We start from the raw sequence: 24191 nt of genomic DNA on the forward strand, positions 1-24191 counted from the left end.
AAGTGACACAAACAGTAAACCTGATGCCTCCTTCAGTGTGCAATGACAAATGGCTAGAATAAAACTTTTTATTTTTTTTTGGTTTTAACTGGAATATAAGAGAAACACAGATGATACGGCCTTCAGAGGACTAGCAGAGATAACTACCAAAGCAACAAAAGGAGAAGGACAAGAAAAATGGGCCTGTTCCCCTCCAGAATTCCCCCTTTCTTAAACAACAAGCAATCAAACAAGCCAAGATTGGTTCAACGCAAGGAGGTATCTTCATCATCCTCACTGATATACGGTCACCTGATGAAGATCCTGCACACTCAAGACTTCTCAGACACCCAAGAATGGACTGTTTACAACAGCATCCCACACTCAGCACTCGATCCGTTTCCAGCCTCATCACCTTCCAGTCTTGTTTCCAGATTCACTTCACCTCTGATGGCAAATAAACCTCTTCCCTCTCTCAACCTTCTGCTTCCCAAACAGAAAAACAGTTTGAAATCTCATCCAAAGCCAATTTTGCTGGAAATACTTGAACTTCCTTCAACAGCCTCTACAGGACTTCTGGCGTTCAGGTAATACCGGGGTAAGCAAGTTACGTATGTTAGATTGACACCCATAGTCCTAGCTGCAAGACAACATGTGATTCCACAATGAGAATAAGGCAGACACAGATACAAAGAAATCAGCCTTGCTCCTGATGAGCAATTAGACTTCGCTCATCCCCATTCCTCCCAAAACATCCAGCATTCATAAACGTGCCATTAGGGAAGCACACAATGTCCCTGACCTAATTTGTTTAGTCCAGCAGTTGATTCCTCTGCACCCCCTCACCACTCCCCCCGCACAACAATTATTTCATAATAGAGGTTTTCTGCAGAGAAAAGAGAACAAATTTTGCCCAAGAAGGTGGAAATCTTGGCAAAAGCATTTGTGTGACTGTAATCAGCCTGCATGGGGTTTTTCCAATTTCTCTTTTCATTACGCAGCCACTGGTTTCTTTTATTCAGAGATGTGTATACAGTGGCAGAAGAGATCTCTCTAGCGGGTTTGCTCATGCCATCCTCCCCCTCCTAAAAATAACCAATTGAGGCTTTTCCTGCAAGACGCCTTTCATGTGCTTGCTTGAATAGCTTATGTGAAATAGCTCCTGCATACCGAAGCATACAGAAAGCTTTATTCTCGCACACGGGAAAGGATTTATTTAACCAAAATGAAAAAGCAACCAAAGAGAAGACAGATATCCTCCCTTACAATCGGGATTTCCAACCGTCTGAATGATATGTAAATTATACTCCTTTTTTAATGTGTGGGCCTAGTTGGAAGAGGTCCTAGTCAAAAACAGCCCCTTTCTCGTTCAATGCATCCGCTGTGCGTGCGTGCATGCGTAGTCAACCAGATTTGATGACTAAGGGTGGTCACAAATTATCTCTCAAAATTGTGGGATTAATTTTCTACTAAATGGTTTTCTTTTCACTAGAAACGTCCATTTTCTCCATGAAAACCTGATGTTTTGCTGAAAACGAATGCTCACACCTGAAAATGGAAACCTTTCAGTCAACTGGGAATTCAACCAACATGCCTCATTTTCTTTTTTTTTTTTTAACTACTTCCCATCAACTGACGCATTGTGTCTCCCACGATGTGATCTGATCCCAGCAGATCCTTCTAATGATGCTCTACAGTGGCTCAGCCACAGGGTAGAAAGTTTTAGCAACCTACCAACTCCACAGCTGACGTTTGTAGGATGCTTGGAATCTTTCCCATGTCCTCATAGCCCTACAACTCAAAGCAGCCAAGAGACAAAGCTGAGTTTTTCCCCCTCTTTTTTTTTTTTTTTCCAGCATAGGATTAATTCCCCATCTGAATATCCCCCTCTGACCAGGCTGAATGGCATTGCTGAGAAACTAAAAGAGAAGCAAAGTTACTGAAATAGGAACAACTTGGGACAGAATCATTTGCTCCTTGAGGACATCAAAAGCAGCAGCAAAGGGATTCAGGAGTTAACTTGCAAGACCCATGATTACAAAAAAAACCAACACATTATTTTTTAAACATGCGATGTGCAGTATTATTGACAGCTTAAAAAGCATGTAAAAATTGAAGTACAAATCACTCCATTATCATTTCACTATTTTATTCTGTTATTCGTCTTTGTGCTTTTCAAATGCTTGATCAAGAAATAGATGGAAGAGTCTCCAGACAGGTTGTTATTACTTTTATGCCCAAATTATAACTGCATGTATTACAGCAACGGTATCTGAATTGTGATTTTTTAAAAATTATTTTCAAAGTCTCTGAAATGTATTTTCTTTAAAGTCTTCCTGTGCCTACAACCTAAATAGAGTGCAAAATTCCTTAATACTTCCTGTTGAGTAGAAATCTACTCTGAAAAGAAAGTACAAAACCAGATGAGATGCAAATGTCAGGGCACCCCCAGGTCCCTGTTTGCTGAGCTGCTCTCCAGTCACTTGTTTCCGAATCTGTACCCATGTCTGGCATTACTCCAAGCTTGGTGCCGCACGCGGCATTTTCCTTTGTCGAACTTCATGCAGTTGACGATTGCCCAATGCTCCAATGTATCTAGATCTGTCTGCAAGACCTCTCGCCCTTCCAGGCAGTCAACAGCACCTCCCAGTTTTGTATCATCAGCAATTTTACTTTGGATGCATCCAACTCGTGCATCTAGACCGTTGATAAAAACGTTGGGCAGAACTGGCTCCAAGACTAAGCCTTGGGGAACACCAATAGGGACCTGCCATTTGGAGCCCCATTCACTACGACCCTTTGAGCCCTACCTTTGAGCTCATTCTTCACCAAGGGTACCACGTACCTGCTCTTCTCGCAATTGTCCAGAAGGATGCTGTGAGGGACAGTGTCAAAAACCTTGGCAAAATCCAGAAAAACTACACCTACCACCTTCCCTTCATCCACTAAGTAGGTGATTTTAGCATAGAAGGAGATCAAATCAGTGACATAGGACTTTCTTTTCATGAACCATGTTGACCGGAGAGGAGGAAGCGTGCCTTGGAGTAGATATTAGTAGTCAGTGAAGAACAAAGCACAGGTATCCCAAGAGCTGGCAAATCGCGCACCGAGGGACATTCACACCACTCACATCTCTTGCTGTCCTCACCTCCGCTTCGATGCTTCGGGTTTAGCTAATATGGCTGTACATTCCTCACTGCCGGTCTCATTACATTCAGATCCTGGTGCTAAGCACGTTGTTAAGCATTGTAATTCTTTCTTTATTAGATTCAGGTATATAAATGGCATCCCAGGGAGCACTGTGAATTTTGATCATTATTTCTTTACTCGAGCTATGTTCAACTGCCTGCTGAGAGGATGATCACCAACTTACCCCATGCCCCTGTGGGACCCATTATTTATCTTATTACATTTTATAGTGTGGAGTAAATAAATAGCATTAAAGTGCTAAATTTATTCATCAAAATGGGTTGCATTAGAATAGTGGAGCCATTTCTAAAATGAAGGAAATGCTGTTAATAGACGCTCTATGAAGATGTGGAAAACATTCACTGTAATATGGCTGTAATAAAGCAGGACTGCTCCGAATTGCTGATGACATTTCACATGTGTGGAGCAGGACACTGACACTTTAATATCTCCACTTCCTCACATCACGTCTATCCCATGCAGCCCAAGAGAGCCGTATTAATTATTTTGGTGTCATTTCTATGAAATTAATTTCAGTCTTTATTAGAGCATGCATATTAAGCAACGATTGCCTGGCTACTTGAGAGATGGGCTTGGAAAATCCTACACACTGGGAGGAAACAGAAGCATGGTGAAAGCCATGCAGCGACACAACCATTTTCATCTCAAATTTTTTTGCGGTCTTTATGCAATTAAGTCACCGTGGAAGCACAGCAGAAGCAGGTAGGAAGCGACCCAATCTTTACAGGGCAGTGAGGCAAAGCAGACACAGCCAAGCAATTTGTGCCGAAGGTAGGCACGGCAGCAGTGGGAGATCTGTGATTAAGACCAGGGAGGAGTGGGGTCCCATTTCCTCGATAAAAGCAACTGATTGACATCAAGTGTTTGCCTTCCTCTAAAATTTGTTCTTACAAAGAACAAATAAACTTGCTTTTCCCACTAAAAACCTAAACGGAACTGTACCAAAACTATAATGCAGACAGAGTAATGTCTTGGTCCTGCTGTTGCGCTGCGCTTACTGCAAAACAAAATTAACATCTCTTTTAATTACCCTTACCTTACACAAGTCACCAAAGTAAAATATGTATCTCCAGAGCAGACTATTTAAAGCTCTACCTACCAAGCATGAAGATATTCTGCAACTTGTTCACCTTCAGAGCAAATGAAATACTTCAACAACTGTTGCTGCTCTACCAAGAACTAGGCACTGGGAGGCCTACTTCCCTTCCCCACCCTCTCTGGGGAATACACCATACTTAGCCCATGCAAGTGAAATTTCATTTTTCTTTCTAATTTTATTGTCGATCTCTAAGAGCTAAGCAAGCAAAGCACAGAAGAGGTTACTCCAAACAGCCATCCCACTGCTCTAGATAAGATGAGCTGTCCTTTCAAGACAGAGGCATGTCTCTTTGTCTCATGTGCCATTTTGATTAATTTATGTTATTAAATCAAAAAGATTCTTAAAACAAACAATCTATAATAAACAAGAGCCAAGACTGTCACCAGTAGATGTCTGAACAAGAAGAGAAGAAAAAAGTAAGACAACAAACTGTGTCTTTACAGCCATTAATTCCTCAGCCAACATTGGCCAAGTGGCTATTTGCCCTTCCAACATTAATTTACACGGTACACTTTTAGATAACAATCACGACCCCCTCCTCAGACCTCGTTTTGTTGCCTAATTAAATACAAAAGAGGAGGCAAGAAGTGAAATTTTGACTTTGCCGCTATCAAGCCAACCTGGTACAGAGTGGGCTCTTACTCCGTATTTCTCTTCCGAAGAAGACTTCAGCTTAGACCCAGAAGACTTCAGCTTAGATCCAAAACACAGCCAGGTCGTTCCTGCGATGAGCCGCGCTGCTGACAGATGGGTCCCACCAGGCACACACGTACCTTCATCAGAAGTTTACCGCTCCAGGAAAACTCACCGATTAAAGTGGCCCGAAATATGCCCAAATCAACCAAAATACACCCAAGATTTACCTTGGATGTGTGTTAGGTGATGCCTACAGAAATCAGATAATACCATAAAAAGCAGTTTATTAAAGCTTACCTGCAAAGACCAGCCAGTATACACAAAATAAATGAGAAAGGGTAGATGAGACGAGGATAGTCAGCTTAGGATTGAAAAGGGAGGTGGTTTTAATATGTTGTACTACAAATGAGTGAAGCAATGCCATTGTGGGAAGCATTCCTCCCGTCTAGCTGAAACAATTTCTCTGAACATGACACAGTAAAATAAAATTTATAAATGTTAATAAAATTTTTTTAAAGGTCAGGTCGGTATTTTCTGTAACATGTGTCGGGGGGAACCGAATACATCTCAGCATCAGGTCACCGTGGGACAGCACTGACATTAAAGAGCGGAGGACCAGCAACTCTTCTAGTAGTGAATTAGTTACTGCAACAAGGTTTGCTTCCCCCTCCCTTTCAGTCTGGTCACTGATGTGGCAGCAAAGCAATCAAAAGTTTAGTGAAACGAATCCTCAGTAGGATCGCGACACCAGTCTGCACCAGAATGGTCAACAAAGCTGAATAGCTCTTAAAAAATAAGAGTAAGCAATCACTAAAAGCGTTGTGAAATTTAAGTGATTTATGCATGACGCGCAACAGCGGAGAAGGGGAGAAAAGGACTTGTTAAAGCGTGTTTAAAGTCAAGGATCAGACTGCCCTACTCTTTGAAGCTCGACTATAAAGAAGGACAAGTGGCAGGGATTTCGAGATTCGTCGCCACGCACGCATCCCGGGCTGAAAGGCTGTGATTGTTACCTTCACCCTTCAGTGGCTTTGATTCGGCTTCAATGAGGGAGTTATTTTTGTTGATCATTCAGTGATTGTCGCAGGGCGAAGATGACATGTACTGTCAACAGAGGGTGTCCAATTGGTTAAACCCGAAGATCAGAGTTTGTAAGGCAAAAAAATATATGGTGCAGATCTCGCTGACACCTCAAAGGCTTCAGACGCTCAAATTCATTGGAGGAGAAGAAGAGACGGAGGGAGATGCTGCCATTTTAGCTGACTGTGATAACAGGTTAATCTTTTCAAATATAATTTGTTCTCAAACCTAAAACCCTTTGCACTCCACATCTTCCCTTAGAAGATTTCTAGAGGATTAAAATGGAGGGGAAACAGCAATACAGGGAAGCCCATGTTCATTCACACTTAGATTAATGGAAGAGTCCCACCAGGGCTGATGTCTCAGCCCTGTGGTACTTGACAGCACCCTCTTCCCACAAGCAGTCTTGTTTTAATTAACTGTTGTGAAATGCAGCACAGAGAAATAAAAATTGTCCGCCTTCACCTTATTACGCCACTTAAAACATACTTAAGCATAAAATAATTAAAATCATTCTTCTGATAATAAATTAGCCTAGTAATTCTAATAAATACTCTGTACTTTTGAATATTTTAATGCTTTGACTAGAGAAGTCTATGGGATAGCCATAAACTCACTACGAGCATTGTCAGATCTTCTGCATTTAAATTATTTACAAAAAGCTTAATGCACATTTTTACCTTTTCCTCTCTATGCTTCAGTCCCCCCTCCTCGACAGATACAAACATTTCACTATATTTAAAAGTTTTCTGAAAAAATTAATTGGCATTGGATGTAAGAGAAGAGTCTCCAATGCTATCTTGAAAGAAAACCGTAAATTCCATTAAAACTAGACGTATGTTATGGCAAAAACAAAATCAGCTTCTGTTTTCAAGGATACTGAAAACACTAAGATATAATAGAAGTAATGACAAATGTCCGTATCCTTTCATGAGGCTGACTGCACTAATCCTCCGATGAGCTTTAAATAGCAATCCATGGCCCAACAAGTGTCACATCTATATAAACGCGATAAACTCATGATTCGTACAGGCACACACAAAAAACTCTACATGACCTCAATGCAACGTAAGAAAATGCACACGATCTCAAGACGATGTAAGTGTTATTAGATTCATTAAACTTCAAGCCTCCCCCAAATTCTTAGACATTTGCATACAATTAACATTTCAGTCTATTGTGTTCAACCCTTTGCAAAGTGGCTCATCAAAATGCTGTGTGTTTTGCCCTTGAACTACAAGCATCAATTTGGTGTTGAGGCAACAAAGGAAGTGCTGGAATGAGAAATGGGATGGAGAAGTTTGAGGTAAAAGATAAATATCTATTAATGTTCCAGAGGATACCTCGGGACTTCAGCCAAGGTAACTCATTACCCTGGAACTTGCATGTTCTGAGCTAAACCAAAGATTTGGGTGTTTGTTTTTCTCCCCCCTAAGGTTTATCAATACCAGAATAGAACTTTGATTCTTCACCTAGGAGACATTATTTGCATGTCATCACATAATTATAAGACATGCTTACTTCTTTGCACTCTTTAGTGAATACTGAAATTATGGAAATTCTAGGATCAATGACAAAAATCAGAGGTTTCAAAAACCACCCACAAAGCTGAAAGACTTCATGTAGATGGAAAACGGGAAGCAAGATAATTAGGTCATGTCCTTTCTGACATTTATTTTAGTAAGCAGAGAATCAGATGGTGTTCTCTCCTTCATATGCAATTCAGAAGCTGAAGAAGTATATTCACACTGTACTTACCCACGGATAGAATTGAACTGTGGGAATAGATATTCCCACCTATTTGACATACAGTGCAAGAGCGGATTTCTCAACACATTTATTAATATACTAACAGAAAATGTGCAGATTTCAGTATGAGTTTAGATCTGTTCTTGTGCACGAGATGAGGACAAGTGTCCAGCAAACAGGCTGATGAGCCCTTGTTAAGGCTCATACCTAGAGACAAACGCTCTACTTGTGGTTCAGATTCTGGACCCTCATCTATGAGATAGGAGGAGAAAAAGGAACAGAGTGCAAGGGTAAATTCAGTAATAACGTACAAATTTGCTAAAGTCCCCTCAATTAAAGCAGTGCTGCAAAGTCTCAGTCACCTGCTTCCTTTGGGTGAACAAGGCTTGTTTGGTGGATATTTAGGTGAAACTGCCCTTTCCCAGAACCTAACCTGACACTTTGTCCGTTCTCATAAGAAGCAACATGTGCCAATGGGCTTTTTCCTGCTTTCGTGCCATGGAATTAAAAGGCAAGGCTGTGTGGCACTGAAAAGTGATGGCGGTTGGAAAGCAAACTCTCAAAGCATCAATGGTCAGGTCTCATAAGCTACAAATATAGACAGGAACTTAAGCTCTGTGTCTTTGTAACCTGTAACGTTAAGAAAATCCGTAAAATTCCAGAGGGAATAGAGAGAAGAGAAACAGCCCTCAGACCTAATCTTTCCAAGCAGTTGTGAAATTGGGCAGACCTAAATGCAGACCTGCTCCAGGGTCTCTCTCTCCTATTCTCTCCCTCTGACCTAAATTTTGTGGTTCTTGTCGCCGAGGTGGTTTTCTGCTAAATTTCTGCAGCAGCGACAGAATAGAGGAGAACCCAGGACTGGCGAGCGATGCTCTCACTAAAACCCCCCTCCACCTCCTAAGAATGCTTCAGATAGTCCTTGAGGACTGGTGACCCAGTCAAAAGGACCAGTTGCAATGCATTCATCACGGTATTGCTGTTTGAAGTCTTTGGGGAAAAGTTGGCTTGGCTCATATACCAGCAAAGCTCAGCACTTCCCAGTAACCCAGGAATGTATGGTTTTTAATTCATCTTGCGCTGGATTTCGTAAAAATAGACCAAACTATACCAGCACTTAGCTACTGCAGAGACCTGCAGAATAATAAAAAGTACCTGATAGCACTTACATTGTTTCAAAGATTAAATAGCCTCCTCAGTGCAAGCGAGAAAAATTTCTATAGAAATAAAAAAAAAAAAGGGGGGGGGGGGGGAGGTGGGAACACACAAAAAGAGAGGGCATCTTTTTGTCCTATATACCGGCGTGCTGTTTGTTACACACCAAATAGCTAAAACAAAGGAAAAACTAAGGAGGATTTGTACAGTAACTCGTGCAAGGCGGTGATTTTCCAGCTGAGGACCACTGACCAGCTCTGCTGGCACCACAGGGAAGCTGTGCTAATGCAAAGGCCTGAGGACGCCACCCAAGCACGCACCCGTGCGGGCTGGGCGCACTCCAGCAGCAGCCAACCCTAACTCCTGCCCCAGAAGGCTCCCTTAAAGCTTGCAGGCTTCATCTGTTTCCATAAAGCAGCATTTCCTATTAAAACCGAAGTGACACCGAAGTCACACACCCCTTGCCAACATTCGGTACGAGCCCTCTGGGCTAACAGTGATTTCGAGATGCCACACATCAGAGACAGTCCCTGAGCTTGAAGCTTCACTTCTTGCTCTACCCCTTGGCCACCTCTGCCTACCTCCCAGACAAATCGTGATGGACCTCAACAAAGGAAAAAGCCACGTTATCCTTTGTAATGATGAAAATTAACGGCCTGTGACACAATTGGTCTCCCCGGGGTGGCTTGTCGTACAAGGTGGGAATTTCACCCCAACTTTGTAATGACATGGATATCAAAAATGTCAAAAGATTTACTGTAAAAAGCACCTCCGGGCCAAGTTCAAGGTGATTTTCGTGTTATTGTTTTAGTTTTTCTTTTTTTTTTCCCCTCAATAAAACAAAATTCACAATTATAAAACCACAAGCCACAAGGAAATGGCTCTTACATGCCCCCCAACCACTCTGATGCTCACAAAACCAGCTGGCTCCTTGTTCTGTGCCCACCTGCAGCTGCACTCTGGTTCTCCATTTCTTTTTCTTCAGGGGATGCCTACTGGTTCCGTGCCTTTCAAAAACCGCACTGCATTCCTTATTGTGCAATTATTTTTAAAGTTATATGTCAGTTCTAAAAAAGAGCAACGAAATGATAAGACACAGGAGACGGAAGAATTCAAACATATGCTTTGAATTTCATAAACAAGAAGGATTGTTACAGTAAAAGCCACCAGAAACTGGAAAAAAAAATAGTAAAATGAGCTCAACATAATTAGGTATTTAATTAGAGCACCAAACCATTACTGATATGTCCTTTAAATTTGGGAATTCAAAGCATATAAATTAAAGCGAAACCTTTCTATTTCTGTATGGCTATGTGCAAAAAAAAATCCTTTACAAAAATAACTCCCTAGGAACCAGTTTCAACGCCCTTGGGTAGCGGCAGCACTTTGTATCTGAGAATCTGGAAAAAAATAATCTAAATAAGGCTCCCCAAATCCACTCTATTAGAAAAAGGAATAGAAGAGGAATATATTTAAAAAAAAAAAAAAACAAACTCAGACTTTTGTTTCAGTGGTTATGCTGGAGCAGCAAATGTCCTGGAGGAGAGTGCATAGCTACAACATGGACCTGGAGCAGAAGAAGCCAAGGAAGAAGAAGGAAATCTTCGCCAGTGACCACAGCTCTGGAGGGATTTTGCTAGAAGGGCTAAATCAGAGGGGTAAAGAACATTCACGAGCTGAAATAGATGTGCAGAAGCAGCCTTTAAGGACAGACCTAGTTGAGAGACCTCCTGACAAACCCTGCACTACGAGATATTAGCTTATTTACATCCTGCTTAATCAGTCTTCTCTTTCCTTTCATCAGGCAAACTGGCTTAATTAACAATCAAAAAGCTCCCAATTAGAAACTAAGGAATAAATCCACGGAAAGGGCACCCGTTTATAAACAGAGACAAACAGCATCACTTAGCGCTGCCCTGCTTTGCTTTGTACAGAACCATGGGAACACAGCAACCACGCTCTTTCCTCGTGCAACTTATTTAAAATGCTAATTTACTAAAATAACACTATTTTGGGCCTAACTAGAGAAAACAAAAAACAAACAAACAAACAAACAAAAAAAACAGAGGGAAAGCAATACGGAATGACAAGGAACGAAGAGACCCAACGTATTGAAGCTGCTACTTCCTAAACCAACAGTTTTCAGCGAAGCTCCTCTAGCCACACCCAAGAGGCCTGTATCTCTGTTGAAATCAAGCTTCAAAATCAATCCTTGTGGATTTGAGTGCAAAAAGACTTACTAAATTTGCAAAGATCCTGGCAGAGCATGGAACCACACCTCAACCCCCTAAACTTACCATCTCTTTGCAGCCATGGCCAAAAAAGCTACGAACGGGTTAAATCCCAGCTGCTTATGCACAACGTCTGATCGTCCCACTTAAAGAACAGCAACAACAAAATCTTTCCACTGAAATTCCAAAGGGGGAACTCCAGTTTGAAGTCTACGAAGTGACAACCAGTAATGACTTCTGACAACTCGACTCGTTTCGGTGTTGAGCTGCTGGGACTTGCCACCCAACGCTGGGAAGTCTCAGAAAATGCCCGTTAGGGACACTCGTCACTTAGGGATATCGTCCTCTCCTCATGCCAGATGCTAACTCCATCCAGAGAGGGATTTATGTCTATAAAGCTCTTTAAAAATCCACCGTCAGCCCCAGTTATCCCGGTTTGATTTCATAGGAAAAGGAGAGGAAAATAACGTATTTTAAACTGCCCCTAAAACACGGGCATGTCTCTGATAAGATCTACCTGAGCTGCAGGAATTCAAAAGAACCATAAAAAAGATTTTATTTCACGTTCATTTTGGATGAAGAAAAACGTCTCTGTTGGTCTTTTCATCTTTTTTTCTGGCAACATATGTTAAATTAGAGGAACAATCACTTCCTAAATGCCATGGGCTGGGGGAAAGTCTGGGTTTGCAGTATGAAACCCATCACGAAACCATAAATGTACCATGTGCTTCCCTGTGGGAAAAAAAAATGCTCATTTTTTAGTCGATTTACATCTATTAATCAACGATCTAGACTAAAAATGTGTAATATGTATGTGGTGTTCTAATTCATCTTCCATGCGATGCTTTGTTACACAAATAAATTTGGTATCTGAAGAGTTTAACTTGTCCACACGGGGATGCTTCCATCTTACAGCCCGCTTTGCAAAGTGTAGAAAGGGAAGACTGTGTAAAGGTTGAAGCTCACCAGTGTTAATCCTCACAAACGGACGGCATTGCTGTGAATTATAATTAATTTCTGCAGCGGTAATAGGACTGTAGCACGTGGTTTCATCAAAATTCAACTCTGCTGATCAAACAACTTCAGGAATTTGGGTGTTCTACATCAAGATTGTAGCAGTAGGTGAAGGTCCGGGAGCCACACTTGTATTCAACAGACTTTAGATTTTTTTTCTCTCCCTCCCTCATCCTTTGCCAGACCAGGCGCACGATCGAACCGCCTGAGCACACAAATCCGGTAGCTCAACCACCAATGTTCTGCTTGCATCTCTTGACTCATTTGCGTGCATACATGAGGTCAATGAAAACTGAAACCTCCGCCTTGTTAAAAACTTTGCCCCATCTAGCATTTAGCACGCTCATTTCTCATGCAGAATTAGGGGCAGCCCTACCTGAGAGAGTTTTTCTCTCCTAGCTGGTACTGTAGCGAAGGCAAAATGAACAGCAATCCCTTTGGGTTTGAGCACAAAGAGGCTTCCTGGATAGTGCTTTATGCGCGGTACACAATACTTTTCAGCCTGGGTGTGTGTGCAAGGAACTCTGAAATAGCTTTTATTTATCAGCCCTCCAGGCACGTTGCTTACTCTGCCAAGCTTTTGGGAAGGTTTAAGGGCACTGGAAAAATTCACGAAAAAAAAACCACAAACCAACAACCGCCGACCACCCTTCATTTTGTTTACCTAACTTACATGATTGACATTTTTAAATGATATTGTACTCTCAATAGCTATTGCCTTCAATTCAAAGAACTTAGCTACATTTCTTCAAAGATCATGTTTTTAACACTGTAAAACGCTTGATGGTAGGTAATTACAACACATTATCAGAATAACTCAAATACTGCATATACTACATTATAAATGACAACCAGCAATTAAATCTATTACTGCCTTTCATCAAACTAACCAGAGAAAAACATTTAACTATTGGCCTGGGCGTATCTAAAACTGATAATAAGTACCCATTCTGCTTACACTAACAATAGTTCTCCGTCCTTGACAACTTCTATTTATTTTTTTAATACGGAAGAGACGCCAAACATCTTCTTTAGGAGGCTCTGGAGGGATGCGTGTGACTGATCTCCTCCCATCATACAAGGAAAAACGTGTGTTTCACGTGTCTGTGTAAGCAGCCACACAGCAGCACCCGTGTTCAGTCCTGGGTACGCGATGGGGAGGGTGCAGAGGGGACTTTGGGGAAAAAAGCAGCCGAGCAGAGGTTGGATGAATTGTTTTATCAGCAAATCACATAGGCGACAATTTTGGCACCTCTTCTGCAGAAGAAAGATTGACCCTGACGAATTGGCAGCAGGAAATACCCCCCAATACTCAAAGTGCCATGAGGACTAGGAAGAATGCTATTGGGGATGGAGACAGAACAATGATTCGGGAGCCCGGCGAAGGAGAGGGAGAGAAATAGCGATGTTAAGAAAATAGCAAGTAACAATCTAGAGATTCCTTGCAATTAATTAACTTTTATTACTTTTTTTAAACAACAATTTGCTTTCAGTTCAGATTACTGATTTGCAAGTAGTGCAAGCCCTGTCTGACTTTCTGAGTGAATTGCAAACCCCATTTCCATTAACATCAGTTACGCGGCATGTAGCAAGAGGGATGCTCTTCACAATGAGGAATGAATCGCAGTGATAAACTACACACCCCTGTAAAACTAAATGAAGAACGGCTTCAGCCTGAAGACTAGTCTCCATCATTTGTAAGGATCAAGGAGAAGAGGCTGATTTTATTTCCTCCCTGTAGCATTATAAAATTTCAGAAAATTTAAGCTTTCCTTCTCCGTGTAGCAGTTTGCATTTCTGCGCTGTGATCTATCCGCTGTCTGGCCATCAACCAGACCCGACCACGGCTGTCACTCGTCTTCATCAAGATGCAGACGAATGGTGACTTTTTTTCCACCCTCCGTAAGCCCTGGAGACTTATTAGAAGAGAAGCAAATCTGACACTTCCCAATCTTTCTCCCTCCTTGTTGTATTTAGTGTTATTTCTCTCGTAGGAGGTCTGAAATTTTCCTTTATATTCTAAACAATTACATCGATGTAACATCTTGAGTCCACTGAGCTAGCGACCTGCCTCAGTGCTAAAAATTATAAACTTGGGTATCCCAAATCCAAGTAACAGTTTCTGAAGGATCTATACTTATTCAGCAATGTTATTTGACCTGATGGAGTGTAAACGTTTGGTTGTTTTTAACTTTACAAACACAAACTGTTACTGCAGAAAAAAGGAGTTAACTGAAAAAAGGTCAAGAAAAATGATTAAAATCACTAGGATCCTCAGCCAGTACCTGACCATTCATTAAATTTTACAGCATACATAGCACTGCTAGTCTGTGTCTTCTCTAAAGTCTTTTTCTCCTATGATGAATCAACTGGGACTGCCTAGAAAACGTAAATAAGAGCAGTTCTGTTCAGAGATTATAAAATCACGGAATGATATAATGGTCTAGGTTGGAAGGGACTTGAAGATGATTTAGTTCCACCCCCCCTGCCATGGCAGGGACACCTCCCTCAGCCCAGGCTGCCCCCAGCCCCATCCAGCCTGGCCTTGGGCACTGCCAGGGATGGGGCAGCCACAGCTCCTCTGGGCAGCCTGGGCCAGGGCCTCGCCTCCCTCAGAGGGAAGAATTTCTTCCTTAGAGCTTATCTAAATCTCCCCTCTTTTAGTTTAAAGCCATTCCCCTTGTCCTATCACCACACCCCCCGGCGCAGAGTCCCTCCCCAGCTCTCCTGCAGCCCCTTCAGGCCCCGGCAGCCCGCTGTGAGGTCTCCCCGGAGCCTTCTCTTCTCCAGGCTGAGCACCCCCAGCTCCCTCAGCCTGGCCCCACAGCAGAGCGGCTCCAGCCCTTCGATCATCCTCCAACACCCCCAGGACCTTCTCCTCAGGGCTGCTCTCCACCCATTCTCCACCCAGCCTGGATTTGGGCTTGGGATTGCCCCAACCCAGACACAGGACCTCGCACTTGGCCTTGTTGAACCTCACGAAGTTCGCACAGGCCCACCTCTCAGGCCCGCCCAGGTCCCTCTGGATGCCATCCCTTCCCACACAGCTTGGTGTCATCAGCAAACTTGCTGAGGGTGCACTCGATCCCACTGTCCATGTCACCAACAGAGAAGCCCCACTTGATTATCCCGATAAATGATTAACACAGCATTTAGCATCCCTGGTACCACTACGCCACTAGTTTCAATTATTATTACATGGATTGATTCTTAAGTCACAATAAAGACTCAAGAAGAGGTGGTATTACCTTGTGGTATTTTGTAACATTTTAGTATTTCCATATATATATATATATATATAAATGATCAGAAACTCATCAACCTGAAGGTACAGACAGAACCAAGGCAATGGCCTCAAACGGTCCCACTGGGCTCCCAAAACCTCAAGTCGTCTCTAACATGAGCAGCACCTGAACCTGAAGGTCCATTTCCAGAGTTCAATTCCCACTCGTATGTCACTGCCTGGATGTTCTCCAGGAACAAAACTATTTACTGGTGTCCATACACTCAAATCAACATCCATAACGCTTGGACAAGCTGTGATTCATGGAGCCTACCTCCGCAGAAACCCAGCCTCGTGCTCTCCTGTTGATGCCCTGTCCCTGAGCCCAGAATCACTTAACCGACCATAAAACCCCACACAACCTAGCACAGCTAGCTGCCTGATGTGGCTATTCATCTACAGATGACAAACTACCCAATGGACCCGCGGAATAAACGTTATCTCCGACTCGCAGATAAGGGAGCAGAGGCAGAGGTGATTAAGCGGTGTCGGATCCGCGGTCTGAGAGCATTTCCACTCGGCTCTGCTGCCTCCGCATGGGAGGGGGTTACAACTCCTGTGCTAAGAGGCTCCCAGCAGGTGCTCCAGATTTCAGACCACCTCGAGAAAGAATATTCTCATTTTCAAAGCCAAAATAAAAAATTGGCTTTCAGGAATACAAAACAACAGTAAAAAAATAAAATAAAAGGACTAAAAGCCCTCTACAGTGGCACTCGGTGATGTTTGCTGCTCAGGAAAACCTGCTATACCTCTGTTTAAACAGATGAAAATGTATTGCAACAGCCTTTGCATTGTGTATTGTTACTTTGGTCAAAACCAGACCCCAGCATCCTACCAGCAAGGGCAAAATACATTTATTTTTTTTTTAATTAAATGAACACATCTTTGTTTCCCCTTGTTTCCCTCCTTCGAGTTTTAAAATGTCATAACCAAAGCATAAAGGTGAAAGAACTTGTTTACTTAAATTACAGGTAAGGGGAGGGGGGAGCAGACCTGCATTTCCCAGCTGACTTCTTCAGTTCAACATTTAGCATTCTTTTTTTTTTTTTTTTATGGTTACATCCAGCACGCTTGCTCCAACAGCTTCTTAAAAAAATAAAGTAACATAAATCCACCGAATGAAACGAAGCCACCAAATCACCCAAGAGCCCTGGCACTTCAGCAGTGGATAAACAAGAGCAGAAATTGCTATTGTGCATTTCATCTTGGGTGCATTCATATGCTCAAGGAACCCAGCCCAGAGCCAGGGCATCCTTTTCATCCTTTTCCTGCTCCCATTCCCACCAGGTCACATTGCTTTAAGGCACTTTTAAAACAGATGAAGAGGTAGAAAGTAAAAGAGGTACATCCACAAGCAAGGAAAATAGCATATTTAAATGGACTTTATGGATTTAAATCAGAAATCAAGAAGCTAACTTCACCGTTGAACAGGAGTTTGCTTGCACAGGAATTATGAATCAGAGTGGAAATTTCACAGGCACCCACTTGACAGAGGTGGTAAATAAATTAAAAGACTAAAAATTTAATGAAGAATCCAATATCTAATAAATGTTATCCAAAGGTTTCACTTGTATTTCACACAGAGGTTCCTATCTCTGCTGTAAGGAGCTTACAGGTCTGGTCACGGCCTACCAGTATTATTTAATGTCCCTCATGATGCTATTTGTTCAGCATCTCCGAGATGATTCACCTTTTGCTCCTGCACCAGCACGCCAGTGCAGGATGAACATCCCTGTTTTACAGGCGTGGAAGTCAGGCAGAGACGGATGAAGCGGTTTGAAACGTGCTGAGAAGGGGAATACAGAAAGAAATGGCTAAAAAGCTGTTTTAATTATCGATAATTATAGCAGTGAAAAAGGGAGCACAACCAAAGATGGGTCTGAATAAGGAATACGCAGAGGGGAGAAAGATGGGGCTACAGAGATGTGCAGAAAGCTGTTCAGAGCTTGCACGAGGCATTCAAGCCACTTTTTCACCAGATGTGGTCCTCAAATGGAGAAGGTGACCAGATCACCTATGGTATACATACCCTGCCCGCACAGCCTTCAGCGCCAGGCTGGAGGACCGCTCTCCCAGCCGAACTAAGCTGTCACAGACCTGTCACACCCTCCAGAGCAAAACCCATTTGTCCAGAGGCAAAGCTACAACAAAATGGAAAAGTCTGGACCTCGATTAATAACAGTGAGAATTTACGACTTGCAGTTACGTTCCACCTATTCCAAACCCGCACAGAATTTATGACTGTTTAACTCACCGCTTCATCCACAACGCCTTCACCCCTGGCTGTCACAGAGCCAGGATTCCCACGTACCGAGCAATACACTTCACGCTGAGGTGTTAATGAATTGACGTCTATAAAAAGCTTGCAAGTTATCAGATGAAAGGGGCTACAGAAGTGCTTAGCAGTGGTATTAAGCAATGTGCAATTACTGCTAATCTATCCGGTATTCAAGATGTTGGGGACCCGAAATAACTAAAATAAAGGCCCACTTCTTCCCTGCAAATTTTATTTATGACTGTTCTGCAGATTGCTAAAAATTACGGATTTTTAAATGAAACCCCAAAGGAACATTCCACCAAAAGCTTATTTTGTGTATGACTCAGTGGCTGAAAAGCATGCTCTTCCATGAGCTGACTTCCCTGCAAGGCAGCTCTTGCGGTGCTGCAAGGACTTTCCTCCTGCTGCCCCAGCAGCACACAACACTCCGTGAAATCATAGATGAAAACTAAATACTCTGAAAATCTCTTTTTTTTTTTCCCTGTTAACATACTTGGAGGTGTTCAACATTCACCTCTGTGCTCTAGCTGGGATAACTGCTGGACTTCCCCAAATTACAGAATTTTATTTTGTACGTAAGAACACCAGGTCACTATCAAAGGCTTTTCCAAGAAGATACTTAAACATGTCATATATGTGAAATAAATTTAATTTAAAAACTAAAAATATAAAGCTCAGTAGGGCAAATGGAACCCCAAAAGCTGTCATCCTGGGTTTTGTATCTTTACTGATAAAGGCAAGCACAAAACACAGGAATCACTTTTTTTTTTTTTAATCACAAAATAGCTCTACTCCAATCAAAAATTTATAAAGCTTTATGAAAATAACTACATTAGCTCTCCTAAACTTTTCAGGACTATCATACTGTAACTCAGATTTAGACCACATTAGGTTTTCATCCTTGGATTTCCTCTACTGCGCTCAGGGAAAGCCCTCACTGATGTATTTTCTGAATGACTTCCATAAACAGATTGCAAACCTAGAACTTGCTTCTTTTTTTGGAAGAAAAAAGAAAAAACGTGCCTTTTTTTTTTTTTTTTTTTTTTTTTTTTTAGTGTAAGAGATGTACTTATTACATTGGAAATGAAAACAAGTGACATCAAAGCAAGTTTCAGTTCCTGTGGAAGTTCCCCAGTGCCAGAGGAGCTGCCAGAAAAGCCCTGACTCCTGCATAGGGGACCCTCACCTTGTGCTTGAACAGTTTCATACAGCCTGAGAAGCCAAAGCACTGAACATGTATCTCAGCATACAACTCAGGATCCCTAAAGTATTCCAAGATTATGCCATTTTGTACCTAAGATCCTCAAATTAAATAAATGGATCCAATCTTCCCTTCCAACTTTCCTAAACGCTTTTCTGAACAGAAAGCTTTTGGGAGGAGCTGCAGACTCCTTTGAGGGCAGAGACACCTTTGCATAAAGATGCTGAAAAATGAGAGGGCCGGACAACCACCACCCACATGAAGTTCAACAAGAGCAAGTGCCAGATTCTGCACCTGGGATTGGCAACCCTGGATACGTACGGACTGGGGGACAAGAGGCTGGACAACGCTCACAGGCAGTGTTTGATTTTTGGGCGGTCCTGTGAGGAACCAGGAGTTGGACTCAATGATCCTTGTGGGTCCCTTCCAACTCAGGATATTGTGTGACCCTAAGAAAAACAACGCTTCTGCTTCTAGTTTCAGGGTGGGGTTGGGGGAGAAAAGGAAAACATCAGAAAGAGAAAAACCTGTAAACTTCAGTGCACGTAGGACCCCTTTCAATCACATTTCATCTCCTGTTTCTTGAATATAACACCTACAAACTTCTGCGGAACGTTCTGTGTAACAGTTTAACACTTAACTGGTTAAAAAATAAATAACTAAAAACGTGATCCTTGGTCCATGCTTCCACTGTACCAGCTCCTTTCCTTCACTCTCAGCTGCAATCTGAAAAGATGACCTTCTTGCAACAAAGGAAGGTTACTCCCCATCTCTAATCATATTCTTGCACCTGTCCCGCTAACAAGGTGCCATTGGGTGATTATAATTTACAGCCAGTTTGAACTCGCACAAGACTTAAGCTTCTTTTGAAAGCGAGCTATGCATTTTACATGTCTCACCTCACGGGTCCCCGCTACAATAATCCGCGCCAATTCGTTTGTCTGCCTGGGTAAAGCACCAACAGCAAATCAGGCAGTCACTGCCGCCGCCTGTACGTTCGTGCTGGAGAGGTGTGGATTAAAGGAATAAAATAACTTTTCCTAGAGGCGAGCTAATAGACAAAGTTTTACATCAAAACAGAGCTTAAAAAAGCCAAAGAATTTCATGTATATTGAATTCTCTTAAAGAAAAATACACATTTTGTACAGTCTGTAAGGTAAAATACACTGGAAAATATACTAGTAGGATCGCCTTTCAGAGGCTTTGCCTATTTTGCTCATGGGTAAGGAAATGCTCTGATGTAGAATTATTGGTCCAGTGACATGGTGTAGAAATATAACAGGAATTCCCTGACTACCTGCTAGGTCTGGTATCGGACAAGAACCACTAAATGAATTTAAATAAAACTGTCTCCTTACTTGTGGAAGGTCCTTCCTTTGGTCCTCCATGGGCTGCAAGAGGACAGGCCGCGGGCGATCTTCTGTTGTATGCCTGGAGCACTGTCTCCCTCTCCTTCTCCTCTCACCTACGCGTTCACAAGGCCTGTTTCTCTCACAATTTTTCCTCACTCCTCACTGTCTGTGAAGCACTTTGCTCTTTCCTAACTACGCTATCACAGAGGTGCCACCAGCTTTGCTGATGGACTAAGCTGTGTCCCGAGGGGGCAGCCATTTTGGAGCTGCCCGGAACAGGCCATGACCAACATAGGGCAGCCCCTGGTCTCCTCCAAAAGGCCACCCCTGCAGTACCCCCTAAAAACCCAAATCCTCCTACTTAGACCCAGTACACTTCCAGTCATCACAGCTACTATCACCTACAAAAGATACAATACTTAAAGAAGTGATTTCAGGTTTCTAGTTGGTGCTTGGAAGAGGCCAGTTTGTAACTGAGAACATTGGACTTTTAACCTCAGCTGTTAACACGAACTCTAATGGAAAGCTAGGAATTGCATTCATAGGAGCTAGAACAAAAGCAGCAGAAGTTTCAGCATCAAATGATGATCTATGGAAACAGCAAAAGTAGAACGCAAGTGCTGTCAGTATCAGGAAAACTAGATCGGCTCTGACCTACGCATTCCCTTTGGGAATTATGGACACCAGAGCTAAAAGTAAAGTTTTTAAAAAAGTCAGTGCAGGAAAATAAAACCCACCAGCAGAGAGAAACTGCTACACAGCCACTAACAGTAACATAAATTGACTGCATAAGGACATGGAGTCACTCTGCCTTCTCTGGTGGCTCATTACCCCAGGATGTAGAAAGACATGGTTCAACTTAGTCAGTGGTTCTCAACATTTTTAGCCCTTATTGCAGACTTATTGCACAGGAAATACAGCATTGCCATTGCTATTTCCAGGCCAAAGATCATATAAAACCTTGGTAGTATAAAACTTTATACGGTTTTGTCTTGGCTCAAGCTTATTTCAACAGCAACAAAGCTGCCCGACAGGGAGATTATTAACATCTAACTTGTTTGTAGCTTCACCTTGGGTTTAAATCATCGGGTTTTGTTTTGTTTTGTTTTTGTTTTTTCCCCCAAAATTTATACTATATATTGCAACGGTGTAACAAAATTAAGTGGTCATGGCATAAAGAAAAATCTGTGGACCCATAACAAGAGAGCGCTGGATACAGACTCTTGGACAGTACAGAAAAATAACAAGCAGACTCAAGAACAAGGAAGTTCTACCATGAACATCCATCTCTCAGCAGAGTTAAGGATAATAATGATTCACCTGAACAATGCATTGGAACGGTTAGCTAACACCAAAGAAAGCTGTAGATACTAGAGAGCTTATGTATGTAATTGCTAGTAAAGTTATTGAAGAGGATCAGTAATAATGGACTAGTTTGGTCTATACAACCACATTTTATAACTATTGATTTCACCATAAGTGTGCTGGTAAAAACATCAGTTAGATTAACGATGTCTTCATAGCACCATGCTGGCTTTTCCTCATTTTATATTTTGGTGTAACACTACAACAAGCTTAAAAAGTCAAAAATAGCCTTTCTGCAGTCCAACATCACCTACTTGGAGGAAACCCCATCACTATTCTCAACTCAGTATCCAATCAACATTTTTTTGCCAATTTGTTAACATACATCCACCAGTGAAGCTCATCATCTCTTTGGGAATGCACAAAGAAGCAGATCTACACAAGGTTTGCTGGTGTATTTCAAGACTTGCTGTCAGGACATGACTCAGGTCTTGTCATGCAGTATTCAAATGGAATAAATAAGTCACTGAAAATTGTATGACTAAATCTCTACTTATACTACAATGAAAATAACAGTGTTCAGCGATATAGGGAACTTTAATCTTACTCCATGAAAACATGAGTTAAATTGCTAGAATTAACCTAGTCAGTGTTTCTATTAAGAAATGAGCGGAAACTACTTTGTTGGCTTGATGAACATAATATGGGTTAGAAGTAATTAGCTATCATGGAAGTGAATGAATGCTGCTCTCAGCTATTCAATGCAAGTTCTTGCAAATGTCAAATTTCTATGTTGCTTCAGGTTGTATTTCATCCGACAGAAAGGAGGAGCTGGAAAGATGTGAAATTTCTGACAGGCTGTTGATTTCCTGTACGGATGAAGCATGTTTGAAAACTCAAAACTTGACTGATCTGCTGAAGCACATTCTCTGACAGACAATATAAAATCAATGCATCACATATTAAGAGGGTTTTTTTTGGCATGTAAGAGTTTTTGTTTGTGTGGGAGGTGGGGGGGATCGCTTTATTTTCTGTCATCGAAAATGAACAGCCTTACCTTAAGGTTTTTATAAACTGTCGTCTTTAATCAGACACACACAGGAGGACTGTCAGTTCTCATAAGGCATTGGGGGAATAAAAAAAAAAAAAGCACAAAACGTGAAGCTGTTCCCCATCCCCTTCCCGTGCACGCGCCCCATTTTTGCGATGGCCTCAGTCAGAACTAAACCTTTTCTTAGCAGTGTCACAACAACAAGCTTTTCTGAAATGTGTCTTTATAATTCAGCGACGCAGACTTTATGAGAGCTTGTCAAAGGGAAAAGAGTTAGGATTCGCCTGCAAGAAACATTCATTCTTGCTGTTGACAGATATAAAGTACTAAATGTCAACAGCAAGGAACTCGTCAACTAAATGTCTTCTAAACACTCATTAAACCAGGGGGAGGAAAAAAAATTCAGTAGGTGGGTGTCAAATTGCTCCCTTAAGATTTTGTTGCTTGCGATTGAGGTCAATTGAAGTAAACAGCGAGTGTATGAAAAGTTGCATCAAGCACCTGTCACATTCAAGGACGAGTATTAATGATTCCAAAATAAAGACGTGAATATTAAGCAGCACGATGACTACTCATATCATAATGAAAAGCAGCAGTCGAGACCTCCTGATTTGAGCCCCATTTGCCTCGTTGCACTGCAGACCTTGCAGGAAGGCACCATCTCCCTGCCTCAGTAGCCTTGCTCAGTAAAGAGAGAATACTGCCTACCTTGCAGAAGCAGGATTTAGATGAGCTAAGTGCTATTTCCCCCCTCTTTTTGAAGGTAAGGGGTATGACTGAATGCAAGACTTAAACTACGCATGAAACCTGGATAGTTATATTCTGAAGGGGTCACCGGCGTTAAAAGTGTGCAAATGATGTTTTCCTGTGTATGTAAAAGCATCTTGGATTTAAATTTTTTTTTTCCTTAACCCCTTCTCAATGTTATTCATTGGGAAGTACAGACTTTAGTCAGTCAGTATTATTTTATAAGTTCCATCTCCTACCTTGAGAGTCAGTTTTATTGATTTCTCTAAAATCGAGTCCTTCACTTTCAAAAAGCTAAAAACATCAGCTCTCATTATTTACCATTATCTGCGCCCTAAGAGTATTTGACATTTTCCACCTACTTCAATAATAATATATTACTCTTAGACTGATAAAATGCCACACATTTTTCTTAACCATCCTGGTATCATTTAACATACCCTCAACATACTAAAAGTAACTAACAAACTAATCAAATTCTCACACTCCTTTTGCTTCCAAAGTAACACATTCTGCAGTATCAAATATTAATTTTATAGTACATCACTGTAAGATATTACAGCATATTTTAAAATTAAATCAGCTGTTTATTATTACAGCTGTAAAACTAACTAATAAGAGGGATTATCAGTGACATACACATGTTCTTAATTATACGCACAGCTTCGTATCAATTACAGGTATGCAGCTACGAACACTGCTCAACTGCAGCAGCAGTTTATGTTCGCAAAGGCCAAAAGGACTTAGATGCCCCCTGGGAGCTGCCAAGGTCTTTGCTATTGCTTCCTAACATTTTGAAAATAAACAGAGGATTTAAACTC

General features: G+C 41.8%; 1 protein-coding gene across 3 annotated transcripts in view; it reads right to left on the reverse strand.

Annotated features, from left to right (window-relative positions):
- EXOC4 (exocyst complex component 4) overlaps positions 1–24191 on the reverse strand; it is a 382597-nt gene that overhangs the window by 173401 nt on the left and 185005 nt on the right. The window lies entirely within an intron of this gene.

Source organism: Anser anser, assembly GCF_964211835.1.
Source record: "Anser anser genome assembly, chromosome: 1".
NCBI lineage: Eukaryota > Metazoa > Chordata > Aves > Anseriformes > Anatidae > Anser > Anser anser.